Source organism: Pseudopodoces humilis, chromosome 7 (assembly GCF_049639895.1).
Source record: "Pseudopodoces humilis isolate 2021_Gansu_Grassland_sample_001 chromosome 7, ASM4963989v1, whole genome shotgun sequence".
Taxonomy (NCBI): domain Eukaryota; kingdom Metazoa; phylum Chordata; class Aves; order Passeriformes; family Paridae; genus Pseudopodoces; species Pseudopodoces humilis.
The window spans coordinates 55,126,067-55,149,798 of NC_142206.1; the positions used below are offsets into that span (position 1 = coordinate 55,126,067).

General features: G+C 44.1%; 1 protein-coding gene across 3 annotated transcripts in view; it reads right to left on the reverse strand.

Annotated features, from left to right (window-relative positions):
• Positions 1 to 23,732, reverse strand: part of GPR132 (G protein-coupled receptor 132) — a 73,884-nt gene that overhangs the window by 11,961 nt on the left and 38,191 nt on the right. For 2 of the 3 annotated variants that reach the window (XR_015772925.1, XM_014249672.2), the window contains exon 2: positions 7,607 to 7,858. The gene's annotated coding sequence lies outside the window, so the exon portion shown is untranslated. Of the gene's footprint in view, positions 1 to 7,606; positions 7,859 to 9,615; positions 9,706 to 23,732 lie in introns of those variants that run through there. The other variant, XM_088057768.1, reaches the window with a different exon arrangement.

The following is a 23,732-nucleotide window of genomic DNA, read 5'->3' on the forward strand; positions in this document are numbered from 1 at the left end:
AGCTGATTTGTCTCTGTATTTGTCTTTCATTCACACATATGGATAGAAAAGAGCAGGGTGCTCTCAGACCTGAAGAGCTGGAGTTTTCACAGAGACCAGTGGGCTCCTTTGTGGTATTTGTGATGTACCAGTTCAAGGTTCCCGTTTGGCTGCAATCAGCTGTGGGGTCAAATACAGCCTGATTGTTTCCTCTCTAATGTTTGGTTTAGGATAGACAGAGACACATTTGCATTTTCCAGCTAGATTTTATGATGAAACTTTGAAAATTGCATGGTCCTCCATAGGGAAATGAGAGATGACACATCTTGAATCTTCCAGTCAGACTTGAAAATTATTACTATTTATCTTCTTCACGCTTTTTTCAGCAGTACAGCCCCAACTGACATCACCTACAACCGTTCCCCTGAAAGATTAAGACTGATACAAGACGACATGTTGGAAGATGCTTTCAAAAAATTTTCACAAGATCTTCTGTAACTGGAGATGAACACCAAGCTAGACCTTCTGTGGGTGGCAAAACCAAACCAAACATTGCAAGTAAGTTTACTCTGTTTTCAGTGGAGATAATACAAGCAGTACAGCAATAAAATTTTTGGTATGAGCTGTATTGCACTGACATCGTACTTAGTCATTAAAAAAAGATCAGATGAAGAACCTTTTAAAGAAGTGTGTAGAAACTCCCTGGCCAAATCCAGTTGAAGTAAATGGAAATGTTTCTTTTAACCTAAATGATTTTCGATTGGGCATTTTGAGACTATTTATTTCTGCCATTTAATTTCTGGGTGCTATTTAGCTAGGTGCCTTTAAGGTAGCATGTTCAAGCAAGGTAAGCTGCATAGTGATATCTTAAATGCACTTTCCATCATTTTCCTACTGAGGTACAGTGACTACCCAAACAATAGAGAAAAGGGTCCAGCCTTGTTTTAACTCAGTTCTACATAACACAGATTTTTATTTTTTTTTAATTTTCACAGCTATGATAGAGAAACTATGAACTAACTTTCATTTAGAAACTATCAAGAGAAAAGCAGGTATGATATTTCTCTGTCCCACTGCGTATGAAAATACTCTGTGTTAATGTTATCTTCTCCTGATTGTGACCAACAAGAACCTATAAATGGAGGAAATGTCAGATCATCTGCCTCTCCTTCCTCCACCTGCAACTGAATACAGCCCTGTGGTCATATATTGCAAAAGATTACCCAGGAAGAAAATTTTGTGCAGCCATGCACCTTTTTTGTAGGTAAACAAGGTTCATTTTTCTTGAAAAATGATAGAATATGGCTTTAAATTTGCAGCATGGGAAGTGAGGAAATGAAAACAGTGTCTTGAAGTACAGGTCTTAGTAAGAAACAGCCAAATGTCTCTTCTCATGTTACCAGGCAGTGCACTGAAAGGGGACAGAGCTGCAGACTTGTCTGGGGAGTGCAGTGTATACAGGATGGCAAAAGGGACTTCCTTAATCATAAGCAAGGCAGGAAAGTGCCCAAGAGTCTCTCTAGTTCAGCAGTGTCCAGGGGCTAAGAAGCACTGAACAGTGAATTCTGCTCTGTGCTGCTGTGGCTGAAGCACTGTATGAGTGCCCCTGCTGCACTGGTATGATACAAACTGTGCCTAGCAAAGAATCTCAGTAGCTTGTGGTTCAAACTTGGATTGTCTGTTACAGTGGCTGTGATGCTGTTGCTCTGGGACAGAGACAAAAGCTGGCCAGGGTGATTTTTTTAGTCCATATCAGGATCAACCACAGGTTGGATCCCTCAGACCAGAATGTGTTAAACTGCTAAAACCAAAGCTCAGCTTCCTGTCAGCCACTGCCTACCTGCAGAGTCTTTCCCTTACACATGAGGGCATACACGTGCCACCCTGGCAGCTGAGTGGCAAAACAGTTAAGCTGGGCCCAGCACAGAGCTTACATGGATTTCTGTGTGACCATGCATGCCCAATCCATAGTGTGCAGTCTGCAGGGAATGCAGAAGCCTTCCAGTCCTACTGCTGGAGATTAAAAACATGGGGCTGTCTGTTGCTAAGATTTTTGTTTCAGTGGCTTTCCTACATGTGATGGGCAGGATCACTAAGCAGGACTGCTGCTTAGTCAGGCTGCATAAATGCTTGCATTTCATGTCTGTGTTGGAAGCCCTTCTGCTTTAAGTTTGCCTGTTTTTGTGAGTGCTGTGTAGAAATTTGGTCTCCTTTTTCACTGGTGCAGTGATGTACTGAGTGCCTCAGGGGTGGAAATCCACTAAGCTGAATATGACTGATTATGCCCTCACCAAGGAAAGGTCTCTCACTCTGAAGAGAAAAGCTCTATTTATGTTTGACAGTCCTACCTTGTCACATACTGGGATTATTATGGTCCCTGTTAGGAGCTCCCTGGCAGAGTGCAGCTGGTTGTCACACGGAGCTTCTGAGAGACATTTGACACCACTGACTTCTCTGGAGCAACAACTTCATCCTCTGTGTGGTAAGAGTGGAGAGGTGCCAGTCTGGACCTTAGGGTCCTTGGGACAAGGTGGGGTTGTATCTAACAGCTTCTTTGGGACACCCTGCTGCCAGTGGTGTGGCCAAAGCTGAGACAGCGAGTGTGCTGCTGCAGCTCAGGGAATTTGGCTCCAAACTTTGAATTCAATCTCTGAACATGTGTGTTCCCAAGCATCCCAGCCTATCCACTTTGTCTTTTCATTCAGCCCCGGCTGTCAGAATAAAAGTAAACTGAAAATATAATGAGTTAGCAGGCGCCCATCAATACCCGCCATGCTGTGCCACAGGCTCAGCTCTGCCGCTCACGCCACATGTGCTGCCTTGTGACAGGTATGTCTGGCTTTCTTTTCTTATGAAAACCCTTCCTTTTACTAAGAAACTCTAACACCCACAGGGGTGGAAAGGTTACAGTTGTTAGTGCATGGGGAGGAAAAGGGTGCGGTTCAAAGAATACTCATTTCAAATTTTTTTTACAAACTCAAACCATCAGTAGTGCTGGGCCAAGACCTGAAATTGGTTTAACCATCACAGATCAGAGAGAAGTTCAATCTGGTTTTGCATCTTGTGCAAACAACTAATATGGCTACCCAAAGCTCTGTGCTGCTGCAGGACTCTTATATTTTTGGATATTAAATCTGAGGTTAATACAAAAACTGTGTCAACCATGGAAGCAAAGTAATAAAATTCGTCCTCCCATTCTGAATCCCCAGGGAGTGGAGTGGCTGAAGAACAAAGAATTGACATACACGAAGTGCCTTGGACAAACTTGCAGTTCAGATAAACCAAATCTCACTCAAACACTCTGCTGTAAGTCCAAATATTTTTTTTTTTTGCTACTGTTGTTGTCCCCTTAGTCTCCTTCAGTTTGCTCTGCAGCCAGGCTGGACCCAGCTGATGCAGCAGGCATTCAAAGGGCTTTGGTGTTTACATTGCATCAGCTCCTGCTGTGCTCAGGGACCCTTGCTGCCAGCTCTCCATGGCAAAGATCCCAGCAGTCCACCTTGTAGAGCTGCACCAAACCCCCGAGGTGGGTGGCTTTAGGAATCTGGTACCCTGCTAGGGGAGGATGTCACAGAGCTGGCAGGCGCCCATTGGGTGACCCCAGCACGTCTGTGCTGGGGCTGAGTGCTGAGGGGCACCTTAGAGAAAAGCTGCAGACAGGAAAGCAGGAAATGTTTTGCAGAACAGAGATAACATAGAGAATAATGCTCTGTAAATGGTTTGATTTACTGATTTACATGTACAGGGGCTGCCATGTAAGCACACAGGAAAAGGAAATGGAACGGAGGAGGAGGGGGAGTAAAAAGGCAAGAGGACAACAAAAAGGCTGGCTGGTTTCATTGGGAGCACTACTTTATGTGCTGGGTTTTCTCCTGAGCGTGGTGTGTTGTTGAGGTCTGCAGTCACACATGGACACTCAGGACTGTGAGCCCTTTTGTTGAAAAAGATGTCTCTCTTTATCAAAATGTGCAACTTGCATCATCTTGGGGTCCTTCTGCACTGAGAATTCCCTGATGTATACAGCTGGAATCACTCTGGGCACACCAGATCTTACCTAGAGCAAACCAGGTCCTGAGCCACTGATCTGAGCTTCAGCTGTGTGATGGAGTAGTCACAGAGGTTAGAGTTGTGAGCCCTGTGCTCTGTTGCTCAGACTTTCTCAAGAAAGGGAAGACTTCAGAGGTCTCTGACTTCCTTTGGGGTGAACCCTCCCTTGACATGAGCCTCAGCAAGCAGTAGGACACACACTCCTGCCAGCAGCAGGTCTCTCTGCAGAAAGGCTGTGCACAAGTGATTTTTGTGAGCCTTTGCCAGACTTTTTGTGGTCGACCTGTCTGCACCTCAGTGGGGGAGCTGACAGACCTGGGCAGTCTCTATTTTACAGTTACTTGTTTCTTCATTTGATCCATTTCCTTTATGTCACTGACCTCCAGTGGGGAAACTGAGGCTCATATGTGGTTGGTGAGCTGGATGATGATTCCATTTTGCAGTGGCCAGGCCATGGAACCATCTCCTGCAGCTGGATGGTTACCTCTGATGTCGTTTTTGAGGAATCTCCTCTGAGTCTTTGGGGGTGCTGGTGGCTGTGAAAGACCCCTTCCAGTCTCTGCTGGAATCATTTAGGTTGGAAAAGACCTCTAGGATCATCCAGTCCAACTGTTAACCCAGCTCTGCCAAGTTTACCACCAAACTATGTCCCTAAGTTCCACAACCACACATTTTCTGAGCACTTTCAGTGATGAGTTCAAAAAATGTACTGTTATAAGCAACTCAATGTTTTGAAGAAAAGAAATTACCTGGTGAAACTATTATATTAAGCCTCAAACTAAAGTGAAAGATTTAGTGGGGAAACTAAAGTGAAAGATTTAGTGGGGCACGTATTTGGAGATATTTGCTTCGTTTTTTCTCAGATAAATTCCCTGATACAGTCTGAAAAAAAAGTATGGTCTTCTGTGAGATTTCTAGATATGTATACACCACAAGGAGAAAGAAAACTCAAGCTTTCCCCCCTCCTTTCCCACCAGTTTTTCAGATCCTCTTACTGCATCATAATATGGAACAGACAAAAGAAAAATCTACTGGAAATCACCCTTGAAAACACTGACTTTTGAGCTCTGGCACATTTTTCCCAGCATAAATGTATCTTGCTATAAATTGGTCTTCTTATAGGCATCTGGGATTTTGTTATTTGTTCAGCAGTTTGCTTTCACTTAAACACTGAATTTACAGCCTAATTTTTCAGGCATGATTTCTATGCCCTCCTTGGTGCTGGGAATGTACTTTTTGAAGGTTCATTTGCGAAGCAACCATATTAATTGGAAAGATTATTCAGCATTAAAAATCATCCCTTCCATCATCTTTTCTCTTGACACTAGCAGCTTCAATCATTTTGTAAATCAAATTACTCATGGAAAGACAGCTTCACCTGGTGCTGGGGTGGCACAGGCACATTTTAACACGTGACACTGGGGATGGAAAATCTGTCTGTCTGTCTGTCTGTCTATCTGTGGTGCGTGAGAGTGATACCTGTGGTAACTTTTCTGGAGTGAGTTTGTAGAGTGGAAGCAGGTGGACTTTGACACCACAACTCTGTGTACTCCAGGCTACCCAGATGTAGGATGTTTTTGCGTGAAAATTCTGCTCAGCCAAACCTGCAGGTTTCAACATTTTAAGAAATGCAAATATTTTATAATTCTCTGCCAGCTTTGGTAGTGTGTGCTGTCAAGTAATGGGAAGAAAATAGATACAGCTCAGTTCTGGACTCATCTTGTGGTCTCTTTTCATTAATCTCATTTCTGTCTTGAGTTTTAGTTTTCTTTTAGTTTTCCTTTAGTTTTTAGTTTTCTTTTTAGTTTTTCTTTAGTTTTTAGAATTTCTGTGAATTCTTTTAAAGACTTCCTTTGCATATATTTTGAGATGAAGTGGCAAAAAGATACTGTAAGAGGCCCAGTTATTATAGCAAATTTTAAAAAAGCAAACAACCAACTATAGATATCTACATACAATGAGACATGAAAATCCCACAATTTTCCAGAACCAAATGGCAATGCTCCCACTGACCTGACTGAATGAAAGTGTCCTGGTGTGCTATGCCAGCATCACTGCTCAGGTCCCAGGAAAACAGGATCACTGGCAGGAGAAAGCCAGGCTGCAGGCCAGCTACACCCTGGAGGTGCAGCTTATGGAATGCACACAGCAAATACATGGGTGAAAATAAAAGGTGTCTTGTTATGCTGCCAAGCACCAAAGAACACAGAAATGCAAGCACACCCATAAAATATATCTCCCATTCTTCTGCAGAGGCACTTTCCTGTCTGATCAGCTTGGGTGACATCCTGGCACTTTCAGGAACAGGAGGAAAGGGCTATGAGGACAGAAGAAGAAAGATGGCCCAGAAAGAATGAGTGTCTTTTCTCTGCTTGGTTTCAAGATGTTTGAGATACATGCCTAGATGTCAGTGAGGGCTCTGGGCAATGACAAGCTCATGTCTTCTGCAGAGACATAGATGTGAATGTCTGCAGGTAGCTGCAGGAGCAGCCACTGGTGTCCTATACCTGGTTTTCTGTGGAGAAACCTGACATTGCACAGCCAGGCAGGCCCTTTGCTCAGGACTTCTTTAAAGACCAGGAAAACAGGTTGCTCCAAAAAGCTTTTTAGCAATCTAAAGGCAGAAAAACAGGAGGAGAAAGTAAAATCTGCTGTACTGTTTATAAAAAAACATACCTTCTGGTGTTGTCTGTGATAGTTCTCTGATTCCTTTACAGTGTTAGTTGTAAAAAAATTACGAACCTGTCGTGGTAATCTAAGATTTGTGCCCTTTTTCCCAGCAACTACATTTTCTGTTAGGACACCATCTTGTGTCTCCTGCTAGAGGGAGTCTTAGTAGAAACATCAGTGATAGAACAAAAAAAAAAAAAATCTGTTATGATGTCTGAATCCTTTTGAAAAATGGCAATAACATGCTGGTATTTGCTCTTCAAAAAATGGCAATAACATGCTGGTATTTGCTCTTCAAAGTATTATCCATTATTTGGAAATGAAGGATCAACCTCTTGTAGTTAAAAGCCTTATCAAGCTCAATCACAAAATTGAATGAAAAGCTGTATTCAAATGCAACCTAATTTATAAAGTGAATTATTACTTTATTGAATATGAAATTTAAATAGTCTAAAATGAAAAATCAGATTCTATCAGTTTTTGATCTTTCTTTGGTAACCACCAGATTACAAGTAGTCCCTAATTCTGTGTCTGCTACTGAATTTCAGTTCACTTTATTTTAGCATATTTGAAGGGAGTTTGTTTATGGTATAACTGATGGGAAATTCCAGACGGAAAGGAGGAGTTAGTACATACAGAGATGGACTCTGTGCTGTTCTTCTAAGCCTTGGTTTTCTTCTGAGAAGGAAAGAGCAAAACAACAACACCTTTCTACCAGTGCTTTTTCATCTGTTTGTGTGGGTGGTATGTTGAAATAATAGTTTGGTGGAGATTAAAGGAAAGCGTGACTGCTGTGTAGCTGCTATCAGAAGGGGGAATCCCAGCTCTTTAAAGAGTGTGCACAACTAGACGTGAGCAGTGTTATTATAGGGTTCAAAAGAAAAACCAGCCCAAACAATCCCCTTCTCACCAAACCTCCCCTGGGTTTCCAGCGTGTGGAGCAGTGGGCCAGGTCTGTGACTGGGAGATCTCTGCCTGTGTGTGGCTGCTGAGTCTGCTGGGTTAAAGCATCTCCTGCAGAGATGGGCAGCCTTGCTCTGGAGATTCAAAGGATGGAGAGCCCACCAGTCCCATGATGCTTTTGGTGTTTTGTCCCAGTTATCAAAGAGCACTGATGAAATCTCTCCTTTCTTCCAGTCTGGACCCAGCAGAAGACAGTGTGCTGTTGATGTAAAAGGAATACACCTGCTTAATACATAAGGAACACACCTATTTCAACCTTCCCACCTAAAGCAAAGCAGTCTTTAGTTCCTGGTGTTTTCTTCAATGTAAATTCAAGGTACAAAAAAGGGCATAACTTCGCAGAATGGCAGACACTTACCATGAACCCTCCCCTTTTCCAGACCACATTTAACCCACAGTCTGTTTCCTCTCCTTAGCAATCACACTTTTTGTCATCTGTGGTCCCTAGATACCAACAGATTAGTCTTCCTACGTGCCGGTGCTGAGCAGTAAAGCACCTCAGCAGTCTCACTTTAGTGCCTGGTAAAATTATGGAGACTAATCTGTGAGTTGTTGAAGAACACTTGGAAGACAAGGTTTGTGAGGGAAAGTCCTGCTCAACCAACTTCTTTTTTTTTTTAATACAAGGTAGTCTGTCATAATAATAATCTTTGATCAAGGGAAACCAGTTGATATAATCATTTTGGATTCCAGTAAAACTTTTGACATTGTCTCTCGCAGGATCCTTCTGGACAAAATGTCCAGCAAACAGCTAGATATATATATATATATCTATGATTCCATGACTCCCCAGCCAATGTCAGGTTCCTGTGGGTTCCTATGAGGATCTGGGTTGCTCTGGAGAAAGGGCATGATGAAGAGAGGAGGGGTGGTGAGGCCTGTACTTCTCCCACTGAAAGCAGGTCAAATATGTGGAAAATACATCTATGTTTCAGAAGGGAAGCAGTTGGGGAACTGACTGTGGCTGGGAACTCAGCTCTCAGAAGGAAGTCACAGTTGCTGGTGCTGAGACTATTTTTGTCTTTTAACAGACAACTGTAATGGATCAAATGGAAAAGCAGCCCTGACAGCTGGGTCTGAAACATGCCTGCTGCACATGCACCCTGCCAAAGGTCATGCTCAAGGCCAGACCTGTGCTGGCACAGTTAGAAGCCTGTGGTGATAGGAACTCAAGAGCAAGTGGTGTTTTGTGAAAACGTTTGTGCAGTTAGCCTACATGCAGTCACAGTAAACTGAGAAGAGATTTCATGTGATGGATAAAGCAAATAAAAGACCAAAGAGCAGAGTGAGTCCTGAACCTCATACAGGGTGATGTTTGCTCTGGTCTTTGCAGGTTGCTATTGCAGGTAGTTCATTGTTTCCTCTTTTCAGATTCCTTTGAAGAGTGCACACATGGGCAGTGTGCAAACAACAGAAGGCAGCAAGAGTGGCTTTCCTGGGAAGCCAAAGGTTTGCCTAGTTTGAAATCCAGCCTCCAGTGATGCCTCAAAGCAGCTCCTGGGGAGGAGCAGTGTAATGGGGGGAGCTCCCAGTGTCCTCTCCCCACAGCTGCTGACTCACTCCACGAGTCTGCATGTCAGGGGCTGTTTCAGCAGTGGTCTTTCTACTGCTATGCATGAGCATGGAAATGATTTCCCTACACCTCTGCCTACCTCTAACACCATATACATGCTCACGGTTCCTTTATTCCCTTTTCTCATAGTGCTGTACTGGGACCCTGTGCTGTGCCATTCATTAGTGTGTGCAATCTCTCACTTCTCCAGCTCTCACATCAATTATGGGATAACTTTTAGTGCTTTACAGGACACAGCATTGTTCCCTGGTACAGGGTTCCCTGGAAAACCCTGAATCTGTCATGTCTGGGCCAAACTCATCAAAATAGTAACTCAGTTTGGCAAGTAATTCTTTGTAAGATGCCAATTACCATTTCCTATTCATTTCTCTTTGACTACTTACCCAGTTCATCCTGTTTACCCATTTGGAGTATTGATACACTGTGAGCACTTCTTCAAATGGAAGTGGGAGAGAGATTATGTCATCTCTTCTGGGAATGCTGATTATCCATAGTGCTTATTTAAAATATTTTTCCCTCGTAGATCTTGCTTATGAGACTCTTGATGCAACTGAGCAAAAATGTCCATCAGAAACCTTGTGTTGTACGTGCACATGTTCTTACTTCTTTCTGAATATGGACAAATATCTATTTAGTACTTTTCTTTTTTAAATTTCCATCCATTTTACTACCAGTCTTTAGTGGTATTCCTGCACTATTTTTAAGCTCCTTTTGTTCTTAGTAGAAGAAAAACTACTTTCTTTGCTCTGTTCTGAGGTGTTTCTATATAGTTCTAATTTTACTTACTAATTTCTCTCAGTTACTTCAATTTAAGTTAACTGGCAACTGTTTCCCCCTTTCACAGCTGTGATTGCTTTTCAATTTCACATTGATTCCTTCACTTTGCTGCTGAACCAGGATGAGATTTTAAGTGTGATCTGTTTGCACTCTTGACTTGGAAATCCTGACTTTTTGACCATCTGATAAGCCCTTCATCAAAGGCCTGAACTTTCATTTGGGTTTTTCTACCCACATTTTGTCTAGCAGTGAATCTGGATAGTAATTTTCCTTTGAGCTAGAGAATGTACCTTTTTAATGCTGAATGTTTAGGGCAGACAAATAATCAGGTTACAATCAGGTCACAATGATGCCTGGCATTCAGAGGTCAACAAACTTTCTACCCAGAATTTGGTTCACCAAGGTATGTTGCAATGAACACCCTCATCATGGGTGTGACCTCATGGGTTAAAGAATTCACTCAAATGCTATTTTTCTATTGGCTATCTACATCTCTAGCATGTGTCTCCCACGTGGAGCATTGTGTGCATACAGAACTCTTCTGTCCACAAATTGGATGAGGGTTAAATGAATAATGGGTTTAAAGAACAATCATCCTGCCTTTTGACTCTGTGACTTTGTCTGGTGGTCTGTAGCAGATCATTCTGCAGATACTCTCCCTGTTCTGCTGCTGGGTCAGATCTTGTAAATCTGACCCAGCAGCTCACAACTCCACAGTGGTGCTAAACAGAACTGCCCCCAGTCTGCCCTTCCTAATCAACAGTTTTATTTCAGTATCAGACAGTCATCTCACTGAGCTTCCGTGACATCAGCTGCATCAAGTTCCATCACAAGTAACTTTCTGTTCCTCTCATTTCTTACTGGCCCTTCTAGCACCTATATAATTGACCACAAGTTCTCTTTTTTCATCATTCAGTGCTTTCATCATTCAGTCAGCAATCTGCTGTCTGTGTGTGGAGTTGCATGACACACATTCTTGGCAGTATTTGCTGTTGCTGCTCTAACCAGCCCTCTATGGCCCTCTCTGAAAATGTGGGCAACCCACATTTGACAGTATTTTTTTTTTCAGCTTCTGATGTCACCCTTCTTCCTCAAAGACAGGAGATAAGCAAAAGCAGATCTGCTTGCCTCATACCCATTGTGCTGGCCATCTACAGCTTATTCATGAGTTGTTCTGCTTTGCTTTGGTACACCAGAATTCAGTCAAATACAAATATTTTTTTGTGTGTTCAGGCTATTATTTTGTGTCAGATCTGGAAGGATGAAAACAAGAAAGACCTGAATGCTCATGAGAAAACCTTTAGTTTTAGGAGGTTTCAAGAACAGTTTTGCTGATCTGTTGATACACATGAATATTGACAAGTGAAACTGCTCCTGAGTCACATCGTTGTTACAGTAATGAAAAATGAAACATCATCTGTAGTATCTGGGTTGAGAGAAGGTGGCTGTGAAACAAGCTGTTGTGGTGGGAATGTCTTTCCAGAAGGAGGAAAGGAGGGTATGAGACAGTAACAGTGAGTGTGTATGGGGAGAGAAACACCATGGGCCAGAGCCTCCCACTCTAGGAGCTGCTGCAGAACATGGCAGGGCAGTGTCCAGCAGCACAGTCCCAGCTCCTGTCTCCCAGCTCCCAAGCCATTGCAGGATAGCCAAGTCCACTCAGGACTCACCCAGGTGGAGAAGTCCTTGGTTCTGGCTGCAGAGCCTGGAATGGACGAGGGGAACATAATGGAAATCTTGAGTCAGGTGAAAGCATCCTCCATGTACAGGCAGAGGGCTGCTGAGGCAGAGAGAGACCAGAATCCCATAGAAGCTGCATTACGGGGTGTGGAGAGGGTCAGAGTGAGCCTTGAGAACAGTAAGGAATATAAGGGTGGAGAAGAGTCATCATTTTGCCGTGTCCAGGAAGTCAGGACAAAACTTGTAGGTATTACAGCCTGAGTAGGCACAAAAAGAAAAGGCAGGAAGAGTGGGCTGGTGAAGGGAGGTAAAGGGGGTTTCTATAGCCATGGCATTTGGGATGAAAAGTTGGGGGGGAAGAATTTTGTGCTGCTGAAGGCAGGGATGGTGAAGGAGGTGTGGCAATTATTAGTGTAGGCAAGATGAGAAAAGCCCCAGAATGGTGACGCTATAGGCAAAGGTAGGAGTTACTGAGGTAAAGGTAGGAGGAGAATCTGACTGCAAGGAGAAGTTAAGGAGACAGGAGAAGAGAAGGAGAGTGAATTTGTCATGAAAGAAGGCATTGGCAGGAAGGGAATGGGTCTAAAAGAAAGGTTGATGTAGGAAGAGCAGTCTTTGAGCTGCTCTTCCTGCAAGAACATGCAAGGGACGTGCAAGGTCAGAATAACAGTGCAGATGAAAATACTCTCCTCAGTAAAGTGGTTGCTGTGATGGGGAATAGGGATCAGTCTGCCAGAGGAGGGACTGGCAAATGGGGATGGCACCTTCACTGGCAGGGCCTGCAGAGCTGATGTGAGGAGCAGACTGGGCTGAAGGTTCACCAGGGTGGATCTGGATGGAGTCACCATTGGATTTGTTAGCTTCTCCTCAGAGATGAAAATGATAAGGAGGAGCTTGGAAATAGATACTGGGCAGGTGGACAGGCATTATCAGTTGTCCTGGGAGGTGAAGCATGAAGCCACGGGTTTTTGGAAATAAGATGTAGCTACAAGAGAGTTGAGAACACCTTCCTCAGATGGGGAAAGGGCTGGGAGAGCTACCCCAGGGCTTTAAGGAAATGAACCGAGGAGCTCCCCCCAGCAGGGTGTTAGGAGAACATCTAGTGGTGGCCTGGAGTTTTGTGGGGTTTCCCTCCATCCCTGTGACTGGTGGCCCCATGGTATCTTCCCAATGACTCAGGGAATTTCCCAAGGCCCTGCTGAGAGCTCTCTCTGCATGCATCAAAACTGGTTTGTGGTTGGTTTCTTTTGAGCATCAAAACTGCAAAAGGAATTTTCTAGCTCCTCTCTGTCTGGGAAATGGAGTAGTCACTGGGAAAGCACGTCAGATGGGAACTGGGCTGTCTGTCTGTCTCTGCCAGCTTGTCTGTCCCCAGACAGGACCTTCTGGGTGGCTGGATGGTAACACCTACAGCCAGGGCTGTCACCACCTTGCCAGGGTCATAGCTCCAGGTCTGAAAGGCTACATGAGAGACTGAATGCAGCCCTGCTTTTGGGGGAAAGGTAACTTCTAATACTTAAAAGTAAAACATTCTAATTTTTGCTACTTCTTTACTGCTCATGGATAACCACCACAGCTCTTCTCTCCTCATGGACATGTGTTTCCCATATGTCCAAAAGATTCACATGGATAGAAAAGAACAGCTCTGTCCAGAAAGCCTCTGGGGAGAAAACCTCACCCAGGGCCAGGAGCAGCTCAACACAGCTACCTCCTGCTGTTATCAAGCTGCTTTTAATTTTTTCCTTGGCTATTTATTGCAGAGACCCCTCAGTGGTGGTGAGGAGCCTGTGCATTCTCTTGGTGTGTAAGCACTAGGCTGGTGCTCATTTACATTTTCTCTGTGTTGTGGCAGGCTGGCTGCCTCAATAAATACCCTCAAATGGTTGTTGCCCGTGCTGAGATTCTCTTGTCCTTGTGTGACTGAAGGGATCTCACACACTTCCATGCAGAGGACTCAAAGGAGGCACAGAAAAGCCATCATAATGTATTCATCCAAAGAGAACCCTTCACAGCTTATGCAGTCAAGGATAGCTTCTTGTTTTTTCTTGAGTCACTCATTGTAAAACTATTCAAGCTACTCAGGGATAGAGAAAGTTATCAAGGAGTTTAAAAGAGGCAAATTCAGACATGTCTTGGCTGTTCAGGCTGCACATCCAACCTTTTTGCTTGTAGATGGAATGTAGCTGTTTCCATGTTGAAAAAATAACATGACTAAGATGTAGTGTGTTTGAATAATAAAACAACCCAGTCTGGGCCCCACTGAGTGAAAGCAAGACTCAGCTTGTAACATGTGGCTTCGAACCCTCTGACTGATTGGTGATGTTTTGTCTGAACCTCTCAAACCATAAGAATTCAGGAATGGCCCAGGCCAGCTCTACAAGTACTGTTCCTGCAGAATGAGTATAATCTTCTGGGCATAGTATCACAGAATGGTTTGGTTTGGAAGAGACCTTAAAGATCATCTTATTTTAACCCCCTGCCATGGGCATGGACACCTCCCCCTAGACCAGCTTGCTTCCCCCATCCAGCTTGGAATGGGCATGACTCTGTTCTGAGCCATCAGTCTGTCCCCTTGATCCACTCTTCACAGCCACAGCTCCTCTTGGCTATGTCTGTCTGGATGACCTTGATCTTGGGAAATGTTCCATCCTAACCAGAAAAGGTCTGAGGCTGTGGGTAAAGTCAGCAAAGTCAGGGAGGCCCTTGTGAGCTTTAGGCTGCAAAAGTGGGATACAGAAAAAGGTTCATGTTCCTCTGTGACTGTGGCTTGAGCCAACAGTGAGAGAAAAGCGGGGAAGAGTAGTGCCAGCTTTAGACTTTGAGGCCTTTGTTGTTCTGCCCAGGTGCTTTTAAATGAAAAAAACCATTAAGGTCACAAATTTAAAAGAATATCCCGATGCCTACAAGGCTGTGAATGATTCTAAGAGATGACTTTCAGCTGTCATTTCAAAGTTTTTGGACAGAACATTCTTGGGGAACAGTAGTTTCATTTGAGTGATTGACACCTGTCATATTAAAAATGTGGAATGGTGAGGACTCCATTTCCAAGAATGGAGACTATTCCCTCAGCCCAGAAGAGAGCTTAAAATCACAACCAGGCATTACTTTCCCAGGGTTTCTCCTAAATTTTTAGAGCTGGTACGTAGTCTCATCCCACCCAAGATTTTATAGAGACTTGTTTTCCCCACCTCAGTCAATATATTTTTCCTAAAGCACCACTACCTAAATAATTAATTAATTATTTAATAAATAATAATAATAATAATAACAACAATAATAATAATAATATATAAACAAACCTGCATCCCAAAAGCAGATCAATTATTCAGGGTGCTTCCTGGGTATAAAATCTCTGGAGCAGCAACATTTAAGAGGCTGTGGATCAGCTACTTTGCAGTGTGATGAAAATTTCATGCTCTCTTGGCAAGGAAGTTAGTGAGTCAGGCAAATAAGCTCTCATGCTGTCTCCCTGTCCTGGATACAGGCTTACACAGTTTCAGATTACAGCTCTATGTGTGTGGCTCATAGAGAGGAGGGACCCAAGTGCATTTAGGCCTTTGACATCCAAGGAGTCTGAGTTTCAGATGTGCAACACCATTAAAAATGTTTTAAAAATTTCAGCCCTGGTGACCCTAAAAAAACCCAAACTAATAATGTTATCATTATCAAAAAAAAGCCTTACAGACAGATTATTGGTTTCTGAATGCAAAGGTTCAAGTCATGCACAGAACATCTACCTGATAGTAACTTTATTGGCCTGCTGGCACTGACTCCTGGCTCCTGGCCATGACTGCTAAAGTCTCAAGGCTGCGTGTCTCACCTGGTCTGCAGAGTGTGGCTGGAGGTGGAAAAGAAGTAGAAACAGAAAATATGTCAACTGGTTGCTAAAACATTGAAGTTTAAAAAAAGCCAGGTGTGGGGAAAATGAGGGAAAAGAAAGAAGAAAAAGCAGAACAGTAGACCCAGCAGGCAGGTTTAGCCAAGCAGAAGCAATTAGTACAAAGTGAGAATCTGAATTTTTGAGTTACAGCTTGGTTACACCGACTCTGCTGTACTGTGTTGCTTTATTTGCTGCTCCCGACTGTCACACTCCCACGCTCTCCTGCAAGGCATCAGGACCAGTTAATTCACCTCGCAAATCGCTTCTCCGACGGGGCTGTGCTGGGGATGCTCCAGCCTCGGGCTGAAGGTACCGACTGTGGCCAGACGATGTCGTGCTAATCCCGCGGATGCTCGGCAGCCGGGAGTTTATCTCCCCAGCCGCAAACACTGCAGTGGAGGTGCCTTCTGTCCTGCTGCATCAATGTCTTCCCAAGCTCTCCTTTTTGTACCAATCACGCAGCACAGAAGGTGCCATTAAGACTTTAAAATTTAATGAGCTCTAATAAAACCTCTCCCTGTGATAAACAAGCCAAGAACAGGTTATGCTGCAGGAACATTGCATCGTGTGTGCCTTTATATCTTTCCTTCTTCTCTAACTGTATATTCCCAATCACTTTAATAGCCTTTCTGCATCTTTATGTTGTGGAGTTACTGCAGATTAACTCCATAAAGGTAGGTAGGTGTCTAATTGTCTAATGTGGGGTACCTGCCCCACCTAGCTGGAGCATTTGCATTCCTGACACGCTGATTAATGCAAACCGGCCTAAACCTTGGCTTGGCTGAAATGATCATGCCTAAATCCTGCTTGATGACTTCCCAGCCCACGGAAACAAACGGGAAGTTCATCCTCCCTCCTGATTTGACCAAGAGTTCATCCTCTAAATTTACAGGGTGCAAGAAGCTCTGTAAGTGGCTATATCCCATAAGCTTTCTCAGCACATCAGTGTTGCTCACTGGAAACAGATGGTACTGGTCTAAGCCCTCTCTCAGGCTGTTGGAAACCCAGACTGAACTTCTATTTCCCATGTAGAGCCTCTCATGTCCTGAAAACGTGCTGTGAGCAGCCAACTGTTAGATCCTCTGGGGTCTGGTCTCAAAGTCTCCTGCTGAAGCTGTTCCATGTGGCATAAATAATTAAAGATTCACCGGACCAGAGAGAAGTGGAAGATGGACTCTCCTTCCCCATGGTCAGGACACTCATGTGTGTAATGTGAGAAAACCAAGTCGTAGGTTCCTGCTCCAGTGAACAGCTAACTAGCAGCACAAGTTGGACCAGCTCCAGCAGGAAAGGTTGAAACCCCTCTTCCCAGGACCATCCAGGGCCTGCTCATTTGGGCATTTCCATGGAGCAAGAGAAAGAAAACCAAGAGCAACCTGCAAAATCTTCAAGCCCCTTAACTGCTGATTAAGAGCTGAGCTGTCTCTGTGGGAAGGACCTGAGCTACCTCACATGAAGCCTGAAGGATGAGGGGGATCAGAAGTGTCCATCCAGCTCTGTGTCTGTCTCCAGCCTTAGCTGAAGGCAGGTTCTGGTGGAGGGGCAAAACCACAGGGTAACTCTTTAATGATACCTTCCCAAGATACACACTGGATGAAAACACCTCACCTATGTTCTCCACAGTTTATTCTTGTGCCATACCCAGTTAGCACATTTCCTATGAACTTTAGCCCCTTATTTTTCTTGTACCTGTGGCAGAGGGCTGGACAGCCAAATCTGAACTGGGAGATCCCTGGCGTGGCCATGTGCCTCAGGAGTGAGCACAGTAACTTGTCTGCAGGTTTGCTGCTGTGCAGCACCAAACATTGTGCATGTCTGAGGCCCACAGGCTCCACCACAGCACCTAAGTATGGTTCTGTGGTTTGCCACTGTAAGTGACACCAGTCTCTACTGTTTTTCACCTGATACTTTACTTTAATGACCTAGATGTGCAAGACCATCTGAGGTGATTTTATTTTAGTCTCAGATTGTGTTTGCTCATTTTGCAAAAAAAGAAAGGGGAAAAGAAAGAGTGTTTCTTCTTGAAATAAGCCTCCAGCAAGTGTTCTCTCAATTCCCCAGTCTGTTGCAACAATTTTAAAGAGGAGGCAAGGTGTGGAAAGAGAGTTGGTATTTTCCATTTGGTATATTTGGACAGAAAGGCAAATGCCCAGGTCTGAAGAAGAAAACTCCAGGCTAAGTTTAGAAGCTTCTATTTCAGACTTGGAAAACTGCAGGAGTATCTGAATTTATCCAAATCAGTAGTGGAGCTAATGAAAAGTGTTTCTTTGCTGAACTTCCCCAAAGGATATCCTTACATCACCTCAGCTGGCTGTGACACTTGGCAGAAATGAGTGGAGCTGCACAGGTGTTAAAACTCAATAGTATACCGAAAACCAAGGCTCTCATGTAGGCTCCTTGTTAGGAAGGTTTTTAAGCACCTTTAAACATGTTTGCAGTTCCCCTGATTTCAAGTCAAACTCCTTGCTTAGCACATTAAAAGGCGGAATGGCTTCACTTTGGAAGCCCTGGAGACTTGGTGGAGAAGTCGTTTGACCTCCTTGTGTCTCAATCCATCCAGAACATGAGAGTGAAAAATAAACAGCACCTCATTAAAAAAGAAATAGATAGTGTGACTGACCTGAGCTTGCCTTGGTAAATAAATTCCAAAGCCATAAAACTGCTTGAGGAGCTGCTTTGCCCCTTTGAAACAACACCCACTTGAGGCACTCTCTAAACACTGTGCTGGGGGTGACGCAGAGTAATCGCCGAGGAGCTCTTATCATTATCTGCCTGTCAAGCCTCCATACATTCTTCCTTGTCTGAGATAAGCAAAAATTACAAACCAGTGATGAGAGCTTGCAATAAACACCAAAAGAGACTGATTTACTCTGGAGTTTTCCCAACTGTTCTTGCCATGCAGAAGCATCACAAGGTCAAATTTATACCTCTGTCCTCTATTCCCAAAGGACTCACCTTGACAGTTCAGCTAGCCAGGGTTTTAGGTGCTGCTGCTTGCAGTGCTGTTAGCTGGGATGCCCTGTAATTCCTTGGTAAAGAGCAGGGTTTGTGAGGCTGGCATGAACAGTTGGACTGGATGATGCTGGTGTTAAAGTGGATATCTTCCAACTCAGGGTATTCTGTGATTCTATGAATAAGGAGCAAAACAGCCAAGGACTTCTGGGAGAAGGGTCAGAGGAGTGATCTGGGATCTTGAAGATGAAAAGAAACAGTCAAACAAAGTTTGGAACTGGTATGAGTCTCTTTAAGCACTGAGATGACAGTTTGTCTGAATGAAAACCAGTGCCTCTATTTCAGCATCAAATCTGAATGCAGAGTGGAAAAGTCCCATGGGTGTAAAAGAAAAAGTTGTCTCTAGAAAAATATTTGTAGGGAGTTTGCCACAGATGGGGATGGATACTGATGTAGCAGGACTGAAAGTGGGGAAAGGCTCCATGTACCACACAACCAGGTGAAGCATGATCCCCTGGCACATCACTGCTTCAGAAACAAACCCAATGCATAGGAGCCCATCAGACAGAGCAAACTTCAGCATGCTGCCCAGTGCAGCCTGGATTATCTGCCCATGGATTACCTTCCCATGACCTGAAACTCTCATCCTGCCCATTCCCTCATCCCTGGATAGCCTCTGTCTTTGGGAATGCAACCTGCCAGGGGTCACATGAAGAGATTACAGCCTAGACATTTAAGCTACATCAACACCTGTTCCTGTGCTGCGTTCTAAAGGCAGGATGGCAACAGGATGTTTCCCCCCATGTGCAAACAGAAACCTTCCTGATGAACTGTGGTCCCATCAAAGGGAAGTGCAGACTTGCTTTTCAGTAGCTGCAGAATCAGTCCTTAACTAATGGAACTGCTGAGGAGAGATAGTTTCTTGGCATGGCCTTTCTAGGCTACCTTTAAATTCCTGTGTAATTAAAAAGAAGCAAGGAAAAAACCCCAAACCACAACAAGCACCACTGTTGATTGCTCCCCCTATGTTTAATGAAGTCCTAAAGATTAGAGAAATGTGCAGACAAGACACCTGAGCATGGCAGACCAGAGCTTGTGGGCTGTACCCAGCTGCTGCTGGCACTGCACGCAGCCAGTGGGGCTGCAGAGGATCTCTAAGTGATTCAGGTTGCTTATTATCCAGAACAGTTAGGCTCAGGTACAGTGAGTGGAGAGAAACAACTGTGGCACTTACATTAGGTACCCAAATGCCCTTTGCCCTGGGCAGAAGGTGTGATTGTGTGTCCTGACAGCTCCTCTGCCTTCTGCTTAGCCATGTGAAAGGCTCTGTCACAACCAGATGTTGTGATGAGGATGGAGCTTTGCCTTTGATTTTTACCATCTAAGCAGCTGTGTTGTGCCTCTGAATGAGTTCAAGATGCATTTGGAAAGCAGCTAAATGGTAATCTCCGCATTTGAGGGCAATCATGTTTATTATTTAATTTTGCTGCTTAGTATTGCATGACATTATTCATCTTGGGGTGGAGGGAAAATTACTGAGAGAAGTGCAGCATTCCAGACAGAAGAGTAAGTTAGATTTCCATGATATAAATGTACTCCTACATGCAGTGCAGTGAAAGGACCTGTTTGCTCAGGATGAATGAAAGTATTTTGCTGGCCTCCTCTCACAGCAGCTCATCTTGGGCCATACCCTGTGGGCTCTTGCTCAGATGGGTTTCTTGATGCTATCACTAGCAGCAGCATACCTGAAAATGTCTTAGGGGTACAAACCTTGGCCAAGCCACCCCAGGAGCCTGTGGAGTTATCCTGACACACTCTGGTTTCCAGCTCGAGCTTTTTTTGGCAATCTGGGTGACTTTGTGGGCAGATTCCCTCAGGCTTGTATGCGCTGAGCAATATTTAATGGGACATCTTGGGGAGTAAGAGACCATTCAGTCTGAGTGGGGACTTGGGACTGGTCATGACTTGGAAATATTGCATGTAGTTAAGATCTGCACACTCCAGTGAGATAGTTACTGTGGTTAAAATCAATGGGCTGTGCTAATTTACCTCAGCTGAAGCCTGCATTTCACATGGCTTTTCAGTACTTCTTTTAAACTCTATTAATTCCAATGTTTAATTGCAAACAAACTAGATGATGGATAAGTTAAAGAAAAATATACTGTAAATGGTCAAGGATTTAACCTGTGCTATCTCTATGATTCCCATGCAGATCTTTCAGACCAGTTATTTGCATATGTTAAAATCTAATTTGAATTGTTCATCACATAGAACTAGGTAAGCTTTTTTTTTTTTTTAATGAGAGATGTAACTTCAGGGCACCATTAAATTCTAATTAAAAATCAGTCAAAAGCACCCTTTTCTTAGTGTTTGTGCCTGCAGCAACACTTCCACTGTGGTATCAAAAGCTCAGTTCATTACTTCTTAATTAATTTTGCCTTGAGAAGCTCTAAGTTCTCAGAGGACCTGTTGGGCTTTTAGAGTGTTGTCTACATAGTGTTTGCTTGTACACAGCAGCCACAATGACATTCAGATCAGGAATCCTTACCCATGTAATCCAATTTGGTACAATGTCTGCTGCGTGCCAGCTTTTGGGAACCTGAAAGATGCCTGAAGTTCACAACACAGAGGATATCCTGCCTGGAGCTACTGGTATGGTAGGGATTTTCCCATCTCCCTATTTCCAGTGTGTCTATTTTATAGTTGAAAAGGTTGGTATACAGGTTGATTGATTTTTTTTGTGTGTGTGAGTGTTTTGTTTTTTGGTGTTTTTTTTTTTTTTTTTTTTGTAAGGAAGATCATGATGAATAGAAAACTAGTCTTGCTCCTGTCCCCAAAGAAGTCTTGTCTGAAGTACTTGAGTCAGCCAAGACTTTTTCCCTCTACCAGGCTACTGGAGATGTGCATGTTTGTTTTTTTTTCAAGATAAGTATCCTGCAATCCAGATCTCCCACTGCAAATGATTCATTTCCCCTCTTGGCCCGGCTGTGTGCGCACGTGTCTGGTGGTGGTGAGCCAGAGCTGACCAGTGCCCTGGGACAAAGAAAGGAAAAGAAGGTAAAAGGGCGGAGGAGAATAATCTACCCAGTCTCAGGGGACATTTTTCACTGGTTTAGGGCATTTCCACCAGAACAGTTTTGGTAATGAACAGACCATAAATGTGCTTGGGGTGGCTTGAACATCTGAGCATTCCTCGAACTCTACAAGACAAGGGTTTGGCAGGAGAGTGTGAACCAAGCTTGCAAATGTTCCCCTGAGCTGGGCCAAGAGGGACATCTGTAGCTGCTGTCTGTGCCAGGAGGGACCTGGATGATATAAATTTCTATTAGGAACCTTTGTATTAAGCCTAGTTTGCACAAGCAGACCCTGTAACTATCAAAGGCAATAGTTCAAATATGCCTTCATGTGTGTCCAAGTCTTCGTGCTGCAAGGCACAGAGTTAGATGGGTGGGGCTGAGGGAGCTGTGGAATAAAACAGTATAAATTGGGGGTGGGGAAGGCTTAAAGTGAGATTTTGAGGCAGTGTCAGCTTCCAGCTTTCCTCTTGGAGAAAGTGCACAGAAAAAAGGGGGGAAAATTAAAAACAGAAAGGGAAAAAACCTTGATGAGTGGATGTGAGCAAGGTGTTTTTGATTTTGAGAGAAGCCCCCATCTTTCCCCAGGTTATCCTGTACTTTTCTTCAGGAACTTCAAAGAAAGCTCCCCTTTCCTCTTCTCAAATGCTGATTTGGGGACAGAACAGTGCCTGAATATTTTGCTCATCCTTTTCTCTGCTGGTGATGGTGAGGGGGACTGAGAAGAAAACACACTGGGCAGCTTAAAAATTACCCTCTCAATTCTCTCTTTTCAGAGCCTGTGCACACTGGCACCAGCAGAAGCAGATCTCAAGGCTGAGGTCTTGAGCCCTGTCTGCCCCTTCCCTGTTGCCAGAGCCACATGTAACAGCAGACTGGATGGATGGATGGATGGATGGATGGATGGATGGATGGATGGATGGATGGATGGATGGATGGCTCCACATCTAAGTGGTCTCATTTCATGTTGTGGAGGCCAGGAGAGGTTGAAAATCAATACCAAGTTTGGCTCATAAGCTGCAGAGTTTGATTCTCCTGCTATGTCACAGAGTATCAACACTCAACAACAAGCAGCTACCAGCTGAGATGAGCATCCAGCTGAGTTCAGAAAGCTGCAGCCCGGCCTCTGTTAGGGAGAGATGCTCATTATTTCTTTCTGTACTCAGAAAAGAGACAAAGCTGCAAACTTTTGATGCTGCAGTTGTAAATGTGCTCAGTCAGCATGTGGCCATCAGCTGTGGCCAGAGCTGTGTTGTGCCTACACAGACATGTCAGTTCTGGAGAGAAGAAGCTGAAAGTTTCCTCAATTTTTATTTTCAGGTTCATTCAATTTTGTGAAGTTTTTGTTGCTAACAGGCAGCAGACTTGAGCCTAATGTTCTCAGAGATGTCTTCATTCAAATGTCAAGAACCAAAAGGGATGTGAAGCTCAGAGAGGAGACAAGGGGAAGGAGGGACATGTTCTTATCTGAGATGTAGGAGCAAAGCTGGTCTGGCTTTCCATGGAGGAAAATCACATCAGGACTGTGCCAAGGCCATAGTGGTTCAAAGATGGCAAGTTCTAGGGGAAAACAGCGAGGCCCTTGCCTGTTCCATGCAGCTGGATAGGACAAATTTTCGTGATACACTCCAGGATGTGATAGCTACCAGGAAAAAGTTTATAAGGGGGTGCAGAGAAAGGGCTGAGCAGAGTGTGAAGAGCCTGTGGATGTGCAGCCAACAAACCTGAGCAGCACTGAAGAGAGGGTTGTGTCTTACACTCAGAATGCAGGAATAGCCTGATTTCTGCCTCTGTTCTTCCCAGACTAACTGTTCCCACTTTGCACTGAGTGCTGATGAAAGGAAATACTCTTTGCTCAGGGAGCCATGGGAGATATTAGCTGAAATTTTGGGTGAGGAGGTGAGCAAGGCTGCAGATTAGTTTTAGCAGGAATCCCTTGTATAGCTGAACCCACCCCTCTTTCTGCTGAGAACACCCAGCCATGCGGCTGTCACTGCAGTCTGTGCAAAACCTCCTGGCAGGGAAAGCAAGCCACTTGTGAAAGACTTCCTAAGGGAAATGCTTGCATCCACTGAGGTTTAGCATACTTGAAAATGTACAAAAGGGAAAAATTCTTGTGTAGGACAGAGGATGGCTT